This window comes from Hemicordylus capensis, chromosome 3, assembly GCF_027244095.1.
Source record: "Hemicordylus capensis ecotype Gifberg chromosome 3, rHemCap1.1.pri, whole genome shotgun sequence".
NCBI lineage: Eukaryota > Metazoa > Chordata > Lepidosauria > Squamata > Cordylidae > Hemicordylus > Hemicordylus capensis.
This window is the reverse complement of record NC_069659.1, coordinates 193,802,594-193,827,177: the sequence shown is the minus strand read 5'-3', so window position 1 is coordinate 193,827,177 and position 24,584 is coordinate 193,802,594. Positions and strand designations below refer to the sequence as shown.

At 42.4% G+C, this 24,584-nt stretch overlaps 1 long non-coding RNA gene across 1 annotated transcript in view; it reads left to right on the top strand.

Annotated features, from left to right (window-relative positions):
• LOC128350898 (uncharacterized) overlaps nucleotides 1–17,323 on the top strand; it is a 30,542-nt gene extending 13,219 nt beyond the window's left edge. The window contains exons 2-3 of the long non-coding RNA XR_008319497.1: nucleotides 14,729–14,860; nucleotides 17,285–17,323. This is a non-coding gene — a long non-coding RNA (uncharacterized LOC128350898). The remainder of the gene's footprint in view (nucleotides 1–14,728; nucleotides 14,861–17,284) is intronic.
• The last annotated feature ends 7,261 nt before the right edge of the window (nucleotides 17,324–24,584 follow it).

Sequence of the window (24,584 nt, the reverse complement as noted above, 5' to 3'; positions counted from 1 at the left end):
AATGCAATGTTGGGTGAGAAAGCAGCCACTAGAAAGAGTTAAACCTCCTTCCTATAGTCTCAGTGCAGTTGGGAGATCAGCCTCTGAAATGCCTGTTTTAAAGTGGGGAGGGGAGAGAATAAGAGAGATGGTGTATTTTAATATCTCATCTAGTTTGGCCCTGAGCTCAGTGGGGTTTACTTTCAAGAAGGTGTTCACAGGATCAGAGTCTTATTTTGATACTTATCTTGGGCTCATCAAGGAATGCCAAGGGCTATTTCTTACAGTGCTTGTCAGAGGATTTCCAGTCCCTTGGGGAAAAGACTGCAATTCCACTAGAACAGGGATTCTCAAAGTTGGGCCCCCAGATGTTACTGGATGTCAGCTCCCATAATCCCCAGCCCCATTGGCCTTTGGCTGGGGATTATGGGAGTTGAAGTCCAATAACAGCTGGGAACCCAACGTTGAGAATCCCTGCACTAGAAGACCAAACTAAATGAGTCAAGAAGAGTATAAAGCCCATGCAAATGAACACTGCAGCTAATTTTGCTTTGGCTTCTGGGTTTCTATCAACACTTGGGCACAAAGTGAGAATATATGTCAGTCAATAAAAGCAGCTTGTTCCTTAAGAAACCCAAATGAACAGCTCCAGTCAAAAGGAGGGAGAAACTGCAAGCTTCAAGCCAATAGTTGAGTATCAAAGGGGCTGTTGGAATAGGCATACCTAAACAACAAGCAAAGCTGAGTAGGACAGTTGTCCTGCCCAGTTAATGGTGATGAGAACAGCCCTATAATCTGCAGCCCTGATCCTGCTCTGTGCTGGAAAGAAGAACTAGGCTGCCAAGCCCCATGGTTAGAATATGAGTGGACTGGCTGTAAGGCATGCAGAAGGTAACAGGAACCATTGAGAAAAATAAATAGTTCTTAATGATTTAATGAGGCTATAAATTTCAAGCACTCATTATAACCCAGTAAAACAACATGTGGTTTGTTATCCACTGGAAAGCAACTGTTATAGGAATCGTCATACTCAAGGGGGACTTGTCCAAACAGCAGACTGGAATCTATGGCCTTTTTCATGTGGTTTTCATAATTAACCATCTGTCAAAGACAATTGTTACAGAGATCAGGATTTAACCCAGACATGTCCTGTGCATTTCTCACCACTGCCTTCAGCACCATGTACCGAAGCTTCAGCAATATCTCACATCATGGAAAGATTAGGAAATGAGTTTCCAATTGGGTGACTGGCCAGTCAGTGCTTTTCCTGAAAATAAATCAGTCCCAAATATGTTTTTTTAAAAAATGTCTAAGAGCTATGGGTGAGTTGAAGGCCAGTTAACTGTTATGCTGAACTGACTAGCTAAAGTTTGGGGCTGTCAGCCTTTAACCACTTATCACCCATGCTAACTTGGCAAAGAGGTACCTTTTAACGTGGTGATTCTCTTTATTTAGCAGAGGGAAAGTAACTGGCCCTATCCACCCCCAGCACAGTACCTCCAGTGACTGCTGCTGGTGTCTATCTTGTGTTTCTTTTTCGATTGTGAGCCCTTTGGGGACAGGGATCCATCTTATTTATTTGTTATTTCTCTGTGTAAACCACCCTGAGCCATTTTTGGAAGGGTGGTATAGAAATTGAATTAATAATAATAATAATAATAATAATAATAATAATAATAATAATAATAATAAATATATATGGAAAAATAAGTCACTGCATGGTCAATATTTGCACAATATAACTGGAAAATCAGACATCACCAAGACCTGGCAATGGCTTAAGAATGGCAACTTGAAGAAAGAAACAGAGGGTTTAATACTGGCTGCACAAGAATAGGCACTAAGAACAAATGCAATAAGAGCAAAAGTCAAAACATCAACAACAAACAGCAAATGCCACCTTTGTAAAGAAGCAGATGAAACGATGGACCACCTAATCAGCTGTTGTAAAAAGATTGCACAGACTGACTACAAACAAAGGCATGACAAGGTAGCAGGGATGATACACTGGAACATCGGCAAAAAATACAAGCTACCTGTAGCCAAAGATTGGTGGGACCATAAAATTGAAAATGTTGTGGAAAATGAAGATGTAAAAATATTATGGGACTTCCGACTACCAACAGACAAACATCTGCCACACAATACACCAGATATAACTGTAGTCGAGAAGAAAGAAAAACAAGTCAAAATAATCGACACAGCAGTACCAGGGGATAGCAGAATAGAAGAAAAAGAAATAGAAAAAATAACAAAATACAAAGATCTACAAACTGAAATTGAAAGGCTGTGGCAGAAGAAGACTAAAATAATCCCAGTGGTAATTGGCGCCCTATGTGCAATCCCAAAAGACCTTGAAGAGCACCTCAACACCATAGGGGCCACAGAAATCACCGCCAGCCAATTACAAAAAGAAACTTTACTGGGAACAGCCTATATTCTGCGACGATATCTATAACAACAGCAACAACATTGACAATAAAATTCAGCCATCCCAGGTCCTTGGGAAGGACTCGATGTCTGGATAAAACAAACCAGCCAATAACACCTGTCTGATTATGTAAACAATAAATAATAATTGTTTTTGCTATATGCATAATCTTTCTATCAATATGAGTGGCAGAAAAAGGCCTTCATCAATTTTAGCTTGAACCTATCCAGGAAAACTGAGAATTGAGAGAACACAACTGGAGTTTCCTAGGTAGGCAGCAGCGGAGTGGGCTGAAAGCACTCTAACCAGCCACTGATCGCCATGTTAGCCAACGAGGAAATGGTGGGTGCACATGCACCCCTTGCCCACTCAGCTCATCAGCATCATAACATGATACAACGAATATTTATATACCGCTTTTCAACTAAAATTTCCAAAGCAGTTTACACAGATATAAATAAAATGGTTCCCTGTCTCCAAAGGGCTCACAATCTGAAAAAAAGAAAAGAAAAAATTCCCAACCAAAGGCCACTGGGGGTGGGGATTATGGGAGTTGAAGTCCAAGAACATCTGGGGACCCACACGTTGAGAATCCCTGCCTTAGAGGGAACACTTCCAGCCCATTCAGCTGTTCCCCACCTCATGAACTGGCTGTGAAATAGAGCTATGGTGGCGGCAGCAGGAGGGGTCCCGTGGTGAGGGGGCTTGGCGGTGGCAGTGTCTCCCACCACCACCAGTTTTTCAAGTTTGGTGGTGCAACACCTCTGGCACTGTGGAAAAGAGAGGGAGGCCGAACACAGGCCACTTCAGGCTTCTTATGCCAGTCTTGAGATATGGTGACCAGAACTGTACAAGGTATTCCAAATGTGTTATTTTCTGATTTAGGGTTGCAAAAAACATTTAGACTTATTATTATTTACATTTTACATCCCATTCTTCCTCCAAGGAGCCCAGAGCGGTGTACTACATACTTGAGTTTCTCCTCACAACAACCCTGTGAAGTAGGTTAGGCTGAGAGAGAAGTGACTGGCCCAGAGTCACCCAGCTAGTCTCATGGCTGAATGGGGATTTGAACTTTAAATAAATGCCTTGTTTCGATCTGAGAACAAAAGAACCCCATTTCAATTCAAAACATGTTGAGCAACATTCTGGAGGCCTGTTTTTCCCATTGTTCTCTATGGCTGAACCACTCAAAACATGTTGAGTTTTGTTCCTTTGAAACAATTGGGTTGGTGAAACATTTCGGCCGTCAGTGTTTCAAGTTTGAAACAAAATGCAAAATCCATTTCATGCACATCCCTAATGATCAAGACAGTTTCAGTGAAACAGGTCAAAGCCCAGGCTCAATGCCAGACTTGAATGGATTGTAACAATCAGTTTCCTTCAAGAAAACCTGGAGCTGTTTTGTCACCACATGCTCAAGCACATTGTCCAAGAATGATCGATTAGATGCAAGAAGGTAGTTATTTTGGTTGGATGTGTCCAGTGATAGAATTCTTGAGAGAGTTTGACCACAGCTTCCTTAAAAGTTTGAGATCTCGTCATCTTCCCTCAATGAAGTATTTATAACCTCAGAGACCCCAGCCTTGTTCTAGAAGATTTAATAAGCCAGCATAGGGGCAAAGGCACATGTGGTCAGTCTCACCTCTCCAATAATCTTGTCTGCATTTTCAGATTGCACAAACAGAAAATTATTCATCATAGGCTGACTAGTAGAGGCTCTAGTGATAACAGAATAGACACGGAAATAACTCTGGCATCTGAATTGGAGTGTATGGGAGTGATCTGATCCACAAAGTGTTTTGCAAGCTAGTTGACAGTGGGCATCCAAGGGTTCTACTCCATTCAGCCCCTGGCCAGAATGTAAAAGGCCTCTGGGTATTTGGAAAATTGCTGTTGGACAGCCTTTGACAGATGCAGGGGTAGCAGACAAACAGGATTTCTCCACTGCCATCACCCCTGGAATAGGCTCTAGTATGGGCACACTCACTTGTGGTCAGTCAGATGGCATCTTCAGCCATTTGTGCTCTCGTCATCATCTGATCTCACTCATTTCATTGAACTCCTCAGAAAACCTAGGAGTTGGTCCACTTCTGTAAGATGGGAGAGGATGTCTAGGTATAATCATGTTGACAGCCTGCATCACCTCCACATCCTAAAAGTCAGCTGGATTCCAAAGCTCACTGACTGTGTTGGGATCATTATAATTGGCAGTCCTGTCAGCACCCCAGATGACTTCTAGAATGCAGAGGTGGTGTGGCTTGTGGACACGATTGCATCTAGATGTCATATCCTGTTTTACAAGAGTGAATTTCAACACATACATCTTGTTAATGGTTCTACAAAGCAGCCGAAATGGTTGTGTGGATTTTCTTCTGGTCTTTGTCCTAGAAGGCTACCTGCAGAGGTGGAGTGAGGACACCAGTGGCCCCTGTCCATCCGCCACTGGAGAGGAGAGCTGGTCTTGTGGTAGCAAGCATGACTTGTCCCCATAGCTAAGCAGGGTCTGCCCTGGTTGCATCTGAATGGGAGACTTGATGTGTGAGCACTGTAAGATATTCCCCTCAGGGGATGAAGCCGCTCTGGGAAGAGCAGAAGGTTCCAATTTCCCTCCCTGGCTTCTCCAAGATAGGGCTGATAGAGATTCCTGCCTGCAACCTTGGAGAAGCCACTGCCAGTCTGTGAAGACAATACTGAGCTAGATAGACCAATGGTCTGACTCAGGATATGGCAGTTTCCTATGTTCCTATGCACTGGTGGCCACTGCTGTCCAAGCCATGACCCCCTGCTTCTGACATCAGACAATGGAGCTGCATGGCTCCCTTTTTTAATAGCCGGTGCTGGGCTCCTAACCTGGCTAGGAACACCTCTCTCTGCTTTTGCAAGCAGGGAGAGGCGCTCCTGGCCATGCTGCAAATGTGCACTGGCTGAAGTTTGCTTGCAATGGGGGGTACAGCCCTACTTGCTAATGTGGCCATGCCCCCTGTGTCTGAATTCAGATGCAGGGGTGTGGCTGGGTCACCAGGCACAGTCCCCAAGTGCATCGGTCTGGATTCTTTGAAATCCCCGTGCAGTGGTGGCTCCACCCCTGGCTACCTGGACAGGTACAGCAAAGAGCAGTTTAAAAATACAGTACTTTAAAGAAACGCACTACAGATTTTCAGTAACACACCCATTTCACTTCTTCCTCAGTTTCTATAATTTAAATAAAATGTAACAGCACCAGGAAGATCATATTTGTGATGAAAACAAACTTTTTTCACAGTAACTTTAAATAAACAATATAACAGTTTGTAGTTGCTGGAAGGAACCCACTTGCTAAAAAAAAAAGACCCTTAAGAATATTTTATGACACAGGATAGGTAAGAATGGTAATTATATACATAATAAATCCCTTATAAGTACTGTAATATTTTATTTATTTATTTATTTATTTATTTTTGCATTTATATACCGCCTTTCGTTAAAAGACAACCCCAAGGCGGTTTACAAAAGTTAAAACATACATATATGTAAGCAATACACTCTTTAAGTAGCTTTAAATCCAAATTGCCTCTCATGAGTGTAAATGTATCCCCTTTTTTAATCAGAGCATGGTATTTGCAGCTTCTTAAGAATAAGAAGAGACAAACCCATCAATAGTGTCACTGTTCAATCCACAGGTAAATTATTTTTAATGGCAACAAATTCCTAACCATAAACATTTATATACCACCGGATCTCCCTCTCTCTCTAGGCAGTGTACACAATCCAAAATACCATAATTAAAATTTCACAGAATAAAAACAAACAGTTAAAATTAATTTTAATTTAAAGCCTGAGAAAACAGGTGTGCCCTGAGGGTCTTTTTAAAAACAATCAGAGATGGAAAAGCTCTTATTTTGACAGGGAGCATATTCCCAAGCCCTGGGGCAGCCACAGAGAAGGCCCAGTCCTGAGCTGCCACCAAACGAGCCAGTGGCAACTGTAACTGGACTTCCCCAGATTATCTTAATAGGTGGCAGAATTCACAACAAAGGAGGCGCTCTCTTAAATACCCTGGACCCAAGCCAATAACCAGCAATTATCTTTTTTATCTGTGAGGCAGGCCAGCTTGAGAGCTCAGGGATACCCACCAACACGTAACAACCCAAGCAGGCACTCAAACCCAGATCTGTCTTGTCCAAATCCAACATGTTGTCCATTATATCATGCCGGCTCTCACGCCCCCCTGGCCATTTTTTAAAATTATTTGTTTATTTTAAATATTTATACCCCGCCCCTCCAGTACACTACTGCCTTATTGGCCCCCTAAAACTACCTAACATGTGCTATTGGTCCCTGCTGCACTTAGCCATTCTTTTTACCTGCTCTGCCATATCACTCCAAACTTCCTGCTGAATTTGGACCCCTAGTATAAAAGGAAAATATAAGTGCTATATAAATCAAATATTTAGGATGCTGAATACATAAATTAAGATGAGAACATACAAAGATAAACTTAAAGCACATAAACCATGCCAGAATAAGTTCAAGTAAAGATAAAACAGAAATAACAAAATTGACACATATAGTACTAATCCAACATTTTGAAGCCTTCCTCAGTCAATAAACATCCAAGATGTTTTACCCCACCAAAAGCCTTTTTTGTGAACAATAAGTATAAACACTTATATGCAACAATAACATAATCATGAAACAGTAGAAGAAGAAGAATAGAAGAGAAAACTTTGAGAAGTTTTTCATCACTTATGGCGGTTGTCTCTCTAAAATAAATTGGCTTCGAAAGTACCTTGTGTTGAAAGATTTTCACTGTATTGGTCTTACTACAAGGAAAGGAAAAGCACACAACATGCTTTGTAAAAGTACTTTATAGAACTTATTGTAAGAAACAAACAAAAGTTGTGTTCTATTTAATGTACTTACTATAATGTAGAGCTCTGTTATTTTTACTTTAAATGGTTGGTTTAGCAAGCTTTATCTAATGCTCTTAAATTTATTATTTATTTATTTATTTGTTCGATTTCTAGACCGCCCTTACAGAATAGCTCAGGGATACCCACAAAGGTTTCCCTTCTTAAAGAAACATATCCTGTGTATTATTACAAAAAGTCTGAAAGATCCAACTTTTCATTTAAGCCCAAAGGAGACATGCTTTGGGTCAGTTGTAGCCACCTCATGTCCTTTTGTGATAAGACCTTTTGTACATTGAATTTAAGGTATTTTTGTGGTATAACTTTAATAAATCTCTATAATCGTGATACATATGAAAATGTTTACTGAAAACAGTATCTCCTGAAACTGATATTTTTCTACTTCTATGTTCTTGTATTCTTATTTTCAGTGCTTGAGTTGTTTGCCTAAGTTGTCCACAAGTGTGCGCCCGTGTCAAATTTCCGGCCGTGTGTCCGTGTCTCCCTTGGCTGTTCTGGGCATGCGCGGAGCGCATGCCCAGAACTCACCGAGGGAGACACGACCGCCAGCACCAGGTGGCCATGTTTGGCGGTTGATTCCCCAGCTGCGGAAAGGCCAGAAGCGGCTGCCGCAAAGCCGGGGAAGAGACGGTGGGGGAAAGTGGCCAGAGGACGCGGCACGGCCGAGGCGGCGGTGGAGCCATGGCCGAAGCCTGGCCACGCCACCGAAGCTGGGCGGGGGAAAGAGGCGGCGGGGGAAGCCGGCCGAGGTGGTGGCGGAGCCGCCGCCGAGGCCTGGTGCCGCCGCCAAAGCCGGGCGGAGGGGAGACTTTGGGGCCCTTGCCCGGCCGGGGAGACCGGCCACGGCATGGAGGCTGGCGGCGGCGGGAGGGGGAATGGCGGCGGGGGGGCCCTGAGCGCTTACTAACTCCCGTTATTTAACGGGCCAAAAATCACTTGTTAACATATAAACCACATTAGCTTTATTACAATTACCAACTGTGTGAAAATGAAATTATTTTTCAGAACAGAACAGAATATATTGTGTACTTTTATGCATATGTTTGCATGAAGAGCAAGATCCACATTTATAGGTGCCAATGATCTCTGGAACATATTTTGCATTTCCTTGTTCTATATCTGCCCTCCCTAACAAATTATTCAAAGATTGACTCTTTCTGTGATCCTAAATGGTTGTGTAATATTAGATGGTTGTGCACAGGCTGGTATGGGTTCTATTAGAGGTCAATGTTTCAAAATAATTCTCCTTACTTGATAAACGTGAAAAATCCATACACCAAAATATTTTGTAATGTTCACCTCTAGATTTATTGTTAACACTTATTCTGAGTCTATCCAAGTTCTAAATTTCTTTAAGACCTTAACCATTGCACTACTGAAAATTTCAGTGGGATTACCTCTATACAAAAGCTATTTGCCCAGTTTAAGAAGCTCTTGTTGGTTTTCTGAGGTATCCAAACAATCCCTACATACTCTGAAAAATGTGACCATATGATAAATCTGTTTTCAAAGTTGTTTCGCAGCATGGCCAGGAGCAGCGTGGCTGGAAGCAAACAGGGAGATGCGTTCCTGGCCTCACTGTGGACACAGTGCTGGACAGACTTTGCTCGCAAAAGAGGCGCGGGGCCCCATTTGCAAGCAAAACCTTGCCCCCTACATCTGATGTCAGATGCAGGGGGCATGGCTGGGGCACGAGGCATGGCCCCTGAGTGCAGCAGCCTGGGTTCTTTGAACCTGTTTGCGCAATGGTGGCTCTGCCCCTGATGATAACTACTAAAATGTAGAAGAGATTTTTTAAAATTAAGCTGACATCCAGATCTTATTGCTAGTATATCTAAAACACATAGGGAATGTTTTTGAATAGTAAATTTCCTAATCCACAGTGCTACTTGCTTCCCAAGTAATAAGTTACCAAGCTGTTCTGCAGGCTGAAATGGAGACAAGTGCAGATGGCAAGTACTCCAGTTCCTTTGGCAGTCCAGTGCAAGCCCAAGTGTGATCATGATGTCCATTACACAGTGAGGGAAATGCATTCAAATACAGTGGATTCAGCTATTAAAAAATGCACGCCCAGGTGTTAGCATCTTGGGCTAGCCAGTGCCACTTATGAGGCTGTTACTGCAGAAACTCCCTGTAATGGGGTTTAGAGGCTGTTGTATTTTGGTGCCAGACAACCTGCATAGCATCATTCACAAAACAAGCAAATGTTCTGCTATTTTTACGAGGCAAGCAGCAGTTTGCGGGGATATGAACCAATACCACAGCACTGCTTTAATTAGAAGGCTCATTGCTGACGAAGGTTAAAAAGGTCAGGATTTGCTTTAACTGTAGCTGGCTTGATGGCGGTCATTTAAAAAAATCAGGGAAATCGGAACCAGGACCAGCAAGCTCCTGCCTTAATTTGTGATTTCCGATCAAACATAGATTCCCAAATAAGGAATGATAATGATATCCATGACAGAGTGAGGGGAATGCATTCAAATGCAAGGTATCCAATCCTTCAGCCATTAAAAATACAAGTTATGTGGGGCACTGTCATAGCACATCCTTCTGATCTCTGGCTGCTTCATTACGCAGTGCTCACCACAAGTAGCAATGTGTGTGGGTCTGAGCTTGACTAATGCAAGCGATGTCCTCTACATACATGGTCCTGTAGCAGAATAATATCTTGCACCTGCTTGGGACAGCAAGTAAAGACAAACCACTTGGTCTTTTATAGCTTTAAAAAAAAAGCCCCACAACCTCACTGCAGTCTCCTTGTATCTCAGCTGCAGGCAAAATCACCTGGTTTTGGCATTCACATTTAGAGGGATCATCTCTTTCAAGGGGAAGAACCAAGGGGCTCTAGTTTCATTGCCTGTAGTTAAGATCTGTTTGACAACATGCACAATACCCCCACAAGATGTGAACTCAGTAGACAACATCCCCTTGGGATGGTCCAAGCTGTAAATCACTCACATGAAGAGCTTCCTGTGGTATTTATGGCTGCTCTGGAAGCTTCCCTCACATTTATAGAATATGCCAGTACAAACACTTCCCTGCAATGCTGGATCTCTTCAGAGATGGAAGCCGTGGCCATTTTGGAGGTATATGCTGGGAGAGAGGACAGCAAGGAGGATCTAACAGTGGCCCCCCCCCCATCTTTCAGATAATGTTGTAACTCACTTTATCCCTCATTGTCCAGCTAGGCTTTCCAAGTCTCCTGAGACTCAGAATTGGAAAATTATGGGGTGCAGACCCATAGTTGGGGGGGGGAGCTAGGGTGGGCCTGTCCTACCCCCCCCAATTTCTCTCTGATTTTCCTCTACTTTTTTTCTTTTACAAACAAATAATTTTAAAATAACTGAATATTGATGGAATAAATGTTATCTTTAAAAGGCCCGAAAAGCTGCCACACTTACTTTTTTGGTGACCTCCCTAAACTTTTAGGCTGGCTATGGCCCAATAGGTGGAATTTGGAAGCCCAAGGATGCCACTGTCAGAGCAGAGGCAGAACCTGGTGGCCATGGTGTGTTCTTTTAATATGAGGGCATAAAGGGTATCTCAAGTCTCTCCTAATTAATCTCTGTCATTGCCCTCTTTCCAATATGTTTCAAAAAATATTTTTGATGCCTATATTGTCTCTGGCTCTCATCCACTCTCTCTGGCATAAAAAGAGATATGGGAAAACTGGTTGAGAAAATGTAGAAAGGCTGGGACAAAGCTTTTGGGAAAAGACTTGTCCTCTGCTTTTGGCTCGTCTCACTCTGAGATTAACCCACTCTTCCAAGACTCTGGAGGAGGCTAAAACATCAGGTAGAATGCAAGACCTGCCAATTCTGGCTACTTTCACAGTCACCCTTTTCTCTTTATCATGACTGCACTATTGCATTTGGGTGTTTTCTGTGTGATTGCCCTCCCCCCCCTTTAAAGACCTGGTTTGTGGTTATTTTTCTCACTTCAAATGCAATTGCACTGTGAACTGTCAAAGTGTTATTGATGCACCTGGAGGAAGGAGTAGTCCATGTGGCAGTTGTTGATCTAATTGTATCACCAATGGTGCCCCACCATTTTGCCTTGCTTGCCCTTCATTTCCTGGTTGCAGTGCTATGACCATGTCCTACTATGTGGTCACTCTTCCCACAGCCAGAGCATTGCCCTTTCCTTTGCTTTTTCAAAGTTTTTGCGCTAAGGCGTCAATGCATGCAGAACTTCTTGCCACAGCTAAACAGACAGTAACAAAGTCTTCACCCATACCAGTCTGGCTTGAAAATATTTAGGAAGTTGTGGTTCTGGCTATAATTTTAGAAACGCTAAACAGCTCCAGGTCCAACATACTTCAGGGGCTGCCCTTGTAATCCTCATTAGAATAGTTGAGATCACAAGGATGCTCTTAGTATCACAGGTGTTTCAGAGGTTCACTCAGCGACATCCTGAGGAGAGCTGCTCTTGGTGGATGTCCTCCAATGATGGGACTCTGTCTCACTGCAGACCCACCATAATGACAAGGCTGAGGAGGGGCTGCTTCAGAGTATGGGAGCCAGGAGTTCTCCAGGAGAGGGAACTGGCTGAATGCAACAAGCCAGGAGTAGGTAGACGACTACTACTACTCAGGTGACAAACTAATCTTCTCCCCTGGCTGTTCCTAAGGCTGACCCTTTTTTGGTGCTGACCCAGTCATTCTGGAGTCCAAGAAGGGCTAGGAGCCCACCCCGTCCCCTGGGAGTCTGACAGTTCCAAGTTAGGCATTCTTATTGCCAATGGCAATGAATATCCAGCAGAGGGCAAATGTACTTATCTACATGGGATACATAGATTATTATACAAATCTGTCTTGAAATCCCTGAAATAGGCAAAGTGTATATTTGAAACATCTATTGTACAACTTCCCTCCATGTTATTTAGCTTGCATGTAGTGATGGAGGGAAATTTATACAGTTTTCTTCATAAACTAGGCTGGCCCAACACTAAGGCTGAAATTAACTGAAATATTGAAATGTAATGACACTTTAAAGAGAAATTACAATTTAGCAATAGGTTGTATTTAAAATTTGATTTGGCCCCCGCCCCCAGCAATATACCAAATAGGGATGTGCACAAAATGCATTTTGCAATTTGTTTTGAGCTCAAAATGAAACAGTCAAAATGTTTTGTCAAAACATTGAACGTTTTTTCAAAAACAGTCGAACTCGATGTTTCGATGAAATGAAACATTTCAAGTTTGAGTGTTTCAGCCATAGGAAACAATGGGGAAACTCAAAACACACCATAGTTCCCCCATGGGTTGTTCCTAGGGACACCAAAGTGGGTTGGGTGGTAGGGCATGATAGGTGCTATCTACTACCCAACCCACAAAACCACCCTGAGCCATTTTTGGAAGGGCGGTATATAAATAAAATAAATAAATAAAATAAATAGGCAAGCAGGCAGTTTTAAACAAATTTTAATCGTTCTCCTAAACCCCCATAGATTTGGAAACTAGTGTCAGAAAACCAATCAGCAAGCAAAAAACAGGCCTCCAAAATGGCACTCTAAACATCAAAATGTTTTGAATCAAAATGGAGTTTTGTTCCCAGCTCAAAACAGACCCTTAATGTAAAGGACATTTTGTTTTGTGCTCGAGACACTCAAAATGGCCTGTTTTGAGTTGAAACATTTCAATGTCAAACTGTTTTGCACATCCCTATTGATCATCCTAAACCAGAAAATACCACAGTTGGAATACTGTGTACAGTTCTGGTCACCATATCTCGAAAACATAAGCCTGAAGTGGCCTGTGTTCTGCCTCTTTTCACAATGCCAGAGGTGCTGCACCAAACTTGGCAAATTGGTAGTGGTGGGGAACCCTGCCACTGCCAAGCCCCCACTCACCACACCGCCCTTCCTACTGATGTTGAAATGTTTTGCACAACCCTAAAATGTTTTGCACAACCCTAATGCCATGTGAAAACAAACTTGAAAAATCAAAGTGTCCAACCCTGCTCCCAATAAACAGCAAGAACTTCAAATTAAAATTAATACTGGGATCAAATAGTGTGGGAAGGAAATGGATACTAATCTGAGGGACTGGGCAAACAGCTAAATTAGTATCAAGACTAAGTTACTCCAGCCAAAGTAGCCACTTCTTCCAGTCCCACTGATTTTTATGGTAGATATTTAAGCACTTGCTTAATTTTCCTCTTTAAATAAATAGTTCTTAAAAGTGCGTAACTATGGCAAGATAATGCTTATTTGTTTGGTGGAAAAACATCATCATCATCATCATTATTATTATTATTATTATTATTATTAATTTAATTTCTATACCGCCCTTCCCAAAATGGCTCAGGGTGGTTTACATAGAGAGATATAAATAAATAAGATGGATCTCTGTCCCCAAAGGGCTCACAATCTAAAAAGAAACATAAGACAGACACCAGCAACAGTCACTGGAGGTACTGTGTTGGGGGTGGATGGGGCCAGTTTCTCTCCCACTGCTAAATAAAAAGAACCACCACATGCTCAAGCTGGAAAATGATTTCTTCAGACATGTATGCTTGGTGCCTTCATTGCTATCCTTTTGCACCAGACAACATCTATTCCATTATTTCTGGCATTTAATGGCATTGGCTAGCTCTGGTGTTTTTATCCCCTCTGAGGAAAATGTTCTTTCTTTTCAACTATGGTAAGTGTGGTTAGTTTTGAAGTCCTTTATTGGTTTTGACTTGTGTTTTTTATTGATGTTTTAGTAGTTTTACTGATGGATGTCTTTTATAAAAAATTTATTAGCTGCCCTGAGAACTGTCCATGATAAGACAGGATAGAAAAACATAAATACATTAATAATTGTCAGCTACTAGAATCTGAATAGTCACTAGACTCTGCTGTGGAATTCTAAGGGAGATCTAAAATGCTGAATTCACATCAGGGTTATATGAGATTATGGAGCTGCTATTTGGCAAAGTGCATCCTTCAGAAGGACCGGGTACATCCAAAGAAGAGTGTATGAGGGCCTGTATGCCAGCAGTCTATGCCTGACAAACTGATTAATGCTGTGCACATGCAGCTAAAGAAGCATGTGTGCTGTGCTAATGTTGGCACTTAAGAAACGCAAGTGCTCCTATGCACAGAGGAGGATTTTTGTCAATCCCCCTCCCCCTGGAAGTGTTCCATGCAGCCCAGGTGTGAGTTCCTGAGGGTTGCCCAACCCCCAGGCACCTTCTTCTGGGTCACATGGAGCAATTCTGTGGGGAGGGGAGATCAGCAAAAATTGCCCCTCCACACATACAGTGTTAGTATGTAATGTAAATGTAAATAATAAATAATAATTAGTGCTAACACATTTTTTAGCTGCATACATGCAATGCTAGTCAGTGTTGACCACTGTGCATATTTAGATGATGATGATGATGATGATGATGTTTGTACATTTCTTTTCTCCTCTCAGGAAACTGTAACAAACAGCAAAGTGAGACATCAAACAACAAACGCATGTTGTTGTTGTTTTTAAAAAAGAAGATCCAAGATGCCAGTGCAGACATTCCCCAAGATATGAAAATCCCAAGCAATTGCAAATTAGGTATGGCACCCTCTACTGACTTATTTTCACTTACCATAAATTTTCCTTCTAGGGTGCTGATTCCTTTGCTACTTCCCTAGGAAACTGATGACTGTTCGCTGTGTAGTGGAGAGGGAACCACAGGAGAAATCTTTATTCCAATGCTCAGAAAAATAATATGGTGTAGCCATCCCAGTTTGTGCCGCTTCGGAGAATTTATAATGGTAAATGCACATCTGAAATCCTGCAGCAGTATGGGTGGATGGGAAGCAGTGTGGGAATGATTTTGAACAGAATTTATTGAAAATATTTATATCCCACCTCTCCAGTGCATTGCTGCGCTGGAGAAGAGAATTGCTATATGGAAAGAGCTAAACACCCCCACCGGCCCCACATCAGCTTAAAATACTCTCTTGCAGTTGCTTTTCATTTTTTTAAAAAGTGGAGGCACTGTGAAATTTCAGTGGGACTTATCCTCAGGTATATGCCATGATGTAGCTGCAAGTTCAGAAGTGCAGGTGCTCTCTATGAGAGCCCCCATGGCCGTGAGAAGCCGAGAAGTACCGGCGCTTTGTCCCTGCACGTCCATCCCCCCTCCACTACTTCCCTGGGTACATCTGGACAGAAGAATAGCCTTAGGTTGTTTCTGGAACAAGGACAACATGGAACAATCCTTGTGAAGATGGCTCCCAACTATGGTTCTGACTGACATGAAGAAAATCCAGTAACAACCCTGGAAACAGTGGTATAGCCAATATTGGCCTGGGGTGGGGTGGGGGGGATTGTCTTGGGCCACCATGGCACTCCTTGCCCCCCTTGCCCCCACTCTTGTACCCAGCTGGGGAATGAAGCATTTGATAGTTTGGAGTGCAAGGTGTGCCCCCTCTAAGAGGGCTAGCCCGTGCTTGTTTGTCAGCTGAGAGCAGGCAAGAGGCTGTATGATGCATGCCAATGCAGGGGGTATGGGGGCATGGTCAGCACCAGGAAGGGGGCAAGTGCTCTAAGTCAGGATTTCTCAACGTTGGGTCCCCAGATGTTATTGGACTTCAGCTCCCATAATCCCAAGCCCTAGTGGCCTTTGGTTGGGGATTATGGGAGTTGAAGTCCAATTACATCTGGGGACCCACATGTTGAGAATCCCTGCTCTAAGTGATGGAGAAAAAATAAGCACCGTCAGCAAAAGAAACTCTTGTTGGGAGTGGGCAAGGGGCTGTACCTCCCCCCTTCCCAATGCTGGTCACGTCCCCTGCATCGGTGTGCATCTGATGCAAGTGCAATAGCCGTGGCCAGCATGCATGTGGGCAGTGGTGAGGGGGCCTCTGTTGACAGCCAGTCCCTGGGCCACTGGCAAGCTCCCAACACCCCTGCCTGGAAACATAAAACCCCATGAGGGAAAATCAGCTTGTGGTGGAACAGCAAAAAGGAAGGAGTTGCAACAGAAAAGCAGTGGGCAATGTTTAAGCAACCCCTTTGGACTGCCAGTTCTCTGGGCCACTGCTAGAACTCAGAGAATAGAGACCTTGGAGTGACTGACAGATGGCAAGAGCCATTAGAGGTCTGGGGTTGAAAATGTCCAGCTTTTGAATATGGCAGTTTGATGCTCAGTCAGGAGTGGAGCGAGGCTGGTGGCGGCCCGTGTGTAGCCGCCGCCATGGCCCCCTGGCCCCGCTCCCCAGTCTGAAGTCAGACGCAGGGGCCCGGCTAGCCACGCCTCTACATCTGATATCAGACATGGGGGGCAAGGTCTCTTCCAAACGGGGCTGTGTGGCCCCATTTGGAAAGGAGATCAGCGTGCGCTGCATTGGGCAGCGTGGACAGGAACCGTTCTGGCCACGCTGCCAATGCAGTGCAGGCCGATCTCTCTCCTAAACAGGGCCGCACGGCCCCATTTTGGAGGGAGATCAATCGGCCCCACTCCGGAAGATCCCTCGGCCCTGGAGGGAGATCGATCGGCCTCACTGTTAAAGGTTCGACTCTCCTTTAAGGCAGGGAGAGTTGCTCTGGCCATGCTGCCAATGCAGCGCAGGCCAATTTTGGCTCCAAATGGGGCTGCGTGTCCCTGTTTGGGACCGAAACAACGTCCCTGCATGAGACGTCAGACGCGAGGGGCGTGTCTGGACTCGTGCTCACGGCCACTGATTGGTGGCAGCCCAGGTTCTTTGAACCCATTCGCCCAATGGTGGCTCCGCCCCTGTGTTCAGTAATGATTGTTGAGAATCTGTATCATATAGTTTATAAAAAGAAATACAATCTGATAATATATTGTGATACATCACTGCACATTTTTATGTATGTGAAGAAAAATATTCAGAGACCTGTTATTAAAGAAATATTAAATTAGATGGATGAGTCCAGAGTAATAACTCTCAGCTACATCAAACACAGATATTGATTTGTTGTTCATAATGTTAACACCCATCCTGAAGTTGTTTTTCTTCCTTACAGACCCAGTATCAATACCCAGATGAAGTAATTCCTGGCAAGTGAGATTCAACTTCTAATAGCATTTTTAAAAACTGCTCACTAAAGTTTTCTGACACTAGTTAACCACCTAAAAGCCGTTATTCATTTGATCTCCTTTTCTGTTTCCTGAGGAACCCCTGGAGGGAGGCTGATGTGCTATAAGTATCCATGCAGGCATGAAGACTAGTCTAGAGTATTTTATTGAAACAGGAGCAGACTCTTTGGAACTGCATCTGAAAAACAAAGAGTCTAGGGGGTTGTGTGGTAGGCTAATCAAGAAATTTCATGTTACTGCTTGCTGCTTTAAGGATAAATGCATAATAAGTTCAGTTTATGGATGCTTTTAGGCAGAAATCCAACCCTATTAAGGCAGGCTGCCAGAGATGAGGTGGGGAGGGGAAAAGAAAGGAAAGGGATCCAGTAATCTTAAAAGAGAGAGCGAGTCCTTCTGTATTTGTATGTTTCCTGGCTGAATGTCAAGGCTTGTTTGACTGTAACCCCCCAAACACTCTAGAAGCAGCCCCATTGACTTGAGTGGCAACCCAGTACATAGACATGAACCACAATCAATCAATTCGTCACTATCATCATTACTCCACAAAACGTGGGGCTTACATCTAAATTAGTATCATATATCAGCGCTACGGTGCTGAGCAGAAACATGGAAGCACAACAGCATAAGGTCATTCACATAAACAAAATCTCTTGTGGAGGGGAGGGCTGGAGGGGTCCTACCTGCCTCGCTGCACATGATTAAAATGAGTTTGAAGGCTTTGCCATTTGCACGGCCCACAAGCTGTGCCACGGTGAGCAGCAGAGCAGGGAGCTGGAGGAGGGAATCCTCTGGCATCCCTCAATGCCAGCAGTGTGGTGCAGTGAGGGATTCCCCCTCAGCGCTTGCTGCCTGGCTCTGCAGGTGCTTGGCTGCCGGCAGACCCCCCCACCCCACGACTGGGTACCTCGGTAGAAGGGCGTGCTTGCCTGAGGTAGGGCAGCCCATGGGGCAGTGCTGGGAATGGCCCCGATCCCAGCACTCCACGTGAACAGCCCTGCCCTGGTAGAGCTGCTCATGTGCATAGCCTCTTTATCTAGCAAAAAATCAACCACAGTGTGGGTTTAGGCCAGGGTTCCTGTAACAGGGATTCCCAAATGTTTTTGACTACAACTCCCAAAGGTCATTGCTTCTGGGGATGATGGGAGATGTAGCCAATAATATCTGGGAATCCCTGTTACAGGGGAAATTGGTTTAGACCACCATTTTCTTTCCCAATGAGCAGTAGGGAGAACTAGTGGATCAAGGTTGTCTGAAAGAATCTAGCACACTTTGTGGATTGCATTTTCCTGACCACCAGCTGTGACTGTTCAATTAGCTTGAACAATCAAGCTAATTAGTCTTGGCTATGGACCCTTATTGGACCACTTTAGAAAATCTAATTCTGCTTTATTTCAACTGCTAGAGGACTGCACATGTCAACACTTATTTACTATCTATCTACTTATGTACTTAATTTCACTGGAATTCTCTCCTTCCTCCAAGGAACCCAGACTGGCATACATTTTATCCTTGCAAAAAAAATTAGTAAGGCAGGATGGTCTGAAATAGTTACTGTTCCATGATCACCTACTAAATTTCATGCCTGAGGGGGGATTTGAACTCATGTCTCTCCTGGATCAGGAGAGACATGAGTTCAAATCCCCCCTCTAGCTACTACAGAACCATTCACAGCCCTTTCTTCTCTAATTAAGAGGTTAATTTAAACTTGCAATGTAAATGACAGCTAAACATGACAGCACATTCCCCTCCAAATTTGTTCCCCATTGTTGGTCACTGTGGTAGCAATCAATTACTTGTGATAAATGGCCTCATGTTAACAACTGAGGATGGTAGCATTCACTCAGGCTTAGTTCACACATGCATGAACACCACTTGATTTTTTTATGGTTGATTACTGTACGCAATGTTGTCGGCTGAAAACATGCATTGTCTTTACTGAAAATTTTGATGTGATCATGTGTGAGAAGATATGAATGTTCTCTTTGCAGTGTGATGATACCTGTGGCAGTCTAACTCACCCATGCAAGTCTTCACTTGATGTCATATTCCACATTTGTGGCACCATGCCAAACTTGCAGATATCATCTGGATAATACCGCAAGTAAATTCTTGCACCACTAGTCAGGTCCTAATCTGGAGCAAAAATGAAGGATTCCACACACAGAAGAATTCCCTGCTGAAATTAAGCCTAAGAACATCTAACGGAATGAAGTGCATATTTTCTTTTTCTTTACTTCCCCCTTCATCCTCTTCTCTCCCCTGTACTGAATTTTAGAATGTAAGTTTTTTGAGGCAGGGGCTTATCTTTCTGTGGTTACTCTGCAAAGTACTGTTAACACTGATGGTGTTATAAAAAGGAGGGGAAATGCTGTGGTGAAAGGATCCAAGATAAGGCTGAGAGAGATTTCTGCCTGCAACCTTGGAGAAACTGCTGCCAGTCTGCGAAGACAATACTGAGCTAGATGGACCAGTGGTCTGACTCAGTACATGGTGGCTTCCTATGAATTATTTTCTTTTTTAGTCACAAAGCTAGTCCCTAAGGAAGAGAAAAGGCCTCCGAGAAGCCTTTAGCTTACACACCTTCAAGGTGTACTTCCACATGATGGCCGCTTGAGGGCAATGGTTGCTGAATGAGCTCCCTGAATTCCAATATTTTGTGGGAAATCTATTATATATTTTGAAGAATTTGTTTGTGAGTTTGTGCGAAATAAAGTCATCTTTCCAAGTGAACTACAGACACCAAATTTTGCATACACCTTTATTAATTAGCTGAATTCACTACTTTTTACACTGGAATATGCTCGGTGAGAATTTAAATAATATTTTGGTAGTTTTTGGAAGAACTGAATATCAAACTTCTTGATTATCTACAGATACCAAATTTTGCATGAACAATCCTGCCACTTAAATTAGCTGAATGAACTACTTTTGACACCAGAATATGCTTGGGGACATGTTTATTATTTCTTGTTTACACAGTCAGACAGGTGTTATTGACTGGTTTGTTTTATCCAGACATCGAATCCTTCCCAAGGACCTGGGATGGCTGAATTTAATCAACAATACTGTTGGTTATTATAGATATCGTCGCAAAATATAGGCTGTTCCCAGTAAAGTTGCTTTTTGTAATTGGCAGATGGTGATTTCTGTGGCCCCTATGGTGTTGAGGTGCTCTTCAAGGTCTTTTGGAATTGCAACTAGGGTGCCAATTACCACTGGGATTATTTTGGTCTTTTTCTGCCACAGCCTTTCAATTTCAATTTGTAGATCTTTGTATTTGGTGATTTTTTTCTATTTCTTTTTCTTCTATTCTGCTATCCCCTGGTATTGCTATGTCAATTATTTTAACTTGTTTTTCTTTCTTCTCAACTACAGTGATATCTGGTGTATTGTGTGGCAGATGTTTGTCTGTTTGTAGTTGGAAGTCCCATAATATTTTTACATCTTCATTTTCTTCAACTTTTTCAATTTTATGGTCCCACCAATCTTTGGCTACAGGTAGCTTGTATTTTTTGCAGATGTTCCAGTGTATCATCCCTGCTACCTTGTCATCCCTTTGTTTGTAGTCAGTCTGTTCGATCTTTTTACAAAGAGCTGATTAGGTGGTCCACGGTTTCATCTGCTTCTTTACAAAGGCGGCACTTGCTGTTTGTTGTTGACTTTTCTACTTTTGCTCTTATTGCATTTGTTCTTAGTGCCTGTTCTTGTGCAGCCAGTATTAAACCCTCTGTTTCTTTCTTCAAGTTGCCATTCTTAAGCCATTGCCAGGTCTTGGTGATGTCTGATTTCCCACTTATATTGTGCAAATATTGACCATGCAGTGGCTTATTTCTCCATTTTTCTGCTCGGTTCTTGACTTGTTCTTTCTTGTAAGCCTGCTTTATTTCATTGGTGTTGAATAGTTTCTCGTTATCATCATCATCATCATCATCATCATCATCATCATTTTTAGCGGAAAATATGAATTAATCATTCATATTTTAACTGTTCTTGTTCTCAAAAGGTTTTTAACACTCAACAATCAGATCAATAATTCCAAAACAACATAATGCAAAGAAAAGCAGAATATATTTCTCAGATTCAAATTTACCAAGATCTACATTTACCATATTTGGAGGTCATTCACACTATCGAAAACTACTCATGTTTGGGAGTTGTCTATGCTTCCAATTTTCGGTTGTATGGAAGTAAGGTGGGAGGAAAGTCTGGGTAGAAGTGATTGTGTGGAAGCAAGGTAGGAGGAGAACCTGGGTAGTTTTTCCTCTTACTGGATTGCTTCCACACAATCACTTTTCTTCTTACACACATCTGAAAATTGGGAGCACACACACAGCTCCCAAGCCTGTGTAGAACACAGTTTTGGATTGTGTGAATGACCTCATGGTCATTATACAATAAAATGAATAAGGTTTGAAGTTGAAATCCTACAAATTTCAAATTGTTCTTTTACTTCTCTTTTGCAAATACACTAATCAAAAATAATATTACATATATATTTAATTTTTTGAACTTTACTAGAAGTATAATCTACTCAAAATTATTTTGCCCACTCAACAACAGGTCTCACCTACTAGTCTCCTATATATTTTGAAGAGTTTGTTTGTGTATAATAAATCCATACTGTGTGATTACCTACAGATACACAAATTTTGTAAAAATAATCCTGCCACTTAAATTATATTTTAACTGTTATTGTTTTCAACAAATTTTTAACACTCAATAATCAGATCCATTATTATCTAGGTATCATACTCTAGAAAAGCAGAAGATCTTTCTTCAATTACAAATTTACTATGATTCAAATTTATGTATGGTAATTATTAAATAAAATGAATAATGTTCAAAGTTGAAATTCCACAAATTTAAAACAATCAACCAGCTTATTACAATTAAAGTTTGGATACAGAGCAATACAAAGCAATAATACAGCTCTATAGTATATTTAAAACGGTTCTTTTACTTCTCTTTTGCAAGTACATTAATTTTAAAAAATCAATGACATATATTTAATGTATTGAACTTTCCTATTTGTGTAATCTATGCAAAATGACTTTGCCTGGTCAACAACAAGCTTCACTTTCTACTTAATATAAAGAAAAGGAAAAGATTTTCCTGTATTCAGTATTGAGTGCTTGCCTCTAGAAAGAGAAGCAGAGATTTTCCAGGTGTGGTGTGATGGAGCTGGTTCTTGCTCTCCAAGGAGCTGGATGGTCAGTCACTCTTAGCTAATGATCTTAGAAGAATAAAAGGGGAGTAACAGTTAACTAACATTGGGAGGAATCAGAGGATCTGGCCTGGACATAATTTGAGCATTGCCCTGAGTGGCAGAACGGAGGGCATGGGTCAGACTCCAGGAGCATTTCCAGAAGGCAACTTTACCATGACTTTACTTTGGGAGGGTGGATGTGCGTTCATATATTGGCCAGATTTACCCCAAAGTCTGTGCAATATTTCAGAGAGCACTTCACACCTGATTCAGGTTTTCCCCTCCATACTGTAACCTAGCCCAATTTATGTCTGGGGTAAAAAAAATTCCTCTTTTTGCAATGGAGTATCCACTATGCCCTGAACTCACAGCAAAGCCTTGAGGTAAAGCCTGCTGTCTGAAAAGCCTCGGGGCATAGCTATGCTTAATCCAAAAACGAAACAGCATTTGCTCTTCAACAAAAACATCAAAACAGCTCGGCCAACGCACTTAGCAGCAGCACCAATTGCAGAAGCAGCACTCTTTTCTCTGGCTCCTTTCTCCAGTACTGCATCCTGAAAGGAACTGGTGAGAGAGGTGAACCTTGACAGGAAATATTGTGTTCTGCCAGTCTCATGATAGCAAAAAAGGGGAAATGGAATTGGGAGCTTTCAACCCTGTCTCACTCTTAAATGACCCTTTGTTAGAACTATCTGCCTCAATTGCAGCAGTCAAAGTCCTGTGAGTTTGAGGAGCCACTGCCTGTGGTGGGCCACGTGGTAGCAGAAACAGTATGGAAGGGGACCAGCTGGAATGAATGGGGATGGGGTGAATGTGACAGAGGCTGGGCAGTATATCAGACGTATTCTAATAGACAGCAACCTTGCAACAAGAGAGGCAATTGGAGACCCATCCTGGGGCGTGAGGGGGTTTGACTGTTTATTCCTCCCCTACCCCTTTAGATATGTGATAAAATAATTGGCCTTGTAAGGGTCCACAAGGCCCTTGTTTTCTTCATTTTTGTGTCTAAAACAATATCTAGCATTTCAGTCATCATAAGACATCAGATACTTTACTGGGAGAGAACTTTTGGAATGTGATATTTACATTGGATTGAATGGAAATGAATTGGATAGCCTAATGAGAGGAAGGTAAATACTAAAAGATGGTTGGAACCCAGATTTTGCTTTGAAAATATTAAAATACAACATAAATTTTTAATATACTTTAAAGAATTATATATCTTAAACAGATGAAGATGCTTTTGTATTTGTATTCTACAGTAATTGTGATAGGTTGTCAAAATTAAAAAACCACTACACTACCCCGGTGTGGTATAGTGGTTAGAATGCTGGACTAGGACCGGGGAGATCTGAGTTCAAATCCCCATTCAGCCATGAGACTTGCTGGGTGACTCTGGGCCAGTCACTTCTCTCTCAGCCTAACCTACTTCACAGGGTTGTTGTGAGGAGAAACTTAAGTATGTAGTACACCGCTCTGGGCTCCTTGGAGGAAGAGCGGGATACAAATGTAAAAAAAAAAAAAGGGTTTGTTTTTTTTGGTGCGCTCTGTGGCAAGCAATATTCTGGACTGGGTGTTATATAACAAAGGGAGTGGACAAACTTTAACAAACAAATCTATAGGATAGGGAGGAAATGACCCAACTATTAGTAGAACAAGGAACTCGGTATTTGGTAGATTAACGACATCTCTTTTTGTGACTGGTGGCAAAGGAGGTGTATAATTTGTTTCAATTGTGACACCCCTGTTTGGTTTTTTCCTTTCATAAAGTGTGAGTGGGTACATTTTTGGGGGGGGATATTTTGATAATTTGCTGTTAAAATTCCTGTTTGACCCTTGCCCAACTTTTGCTGTCCCAGAATGAGTTGCAGGTCTGGTCAACCAAAGTGCAGTTGTAAGGTTCAGCTTTCAGGCTGCTGAAGGAAGAGTCTGGTTCTGACTAAGAGATGAGCATAGGATGCTGCTGACACAAAACGTGCACCTGGATACATCTAGCTAAGGGAAAGCCCTCAAAGAGAGCC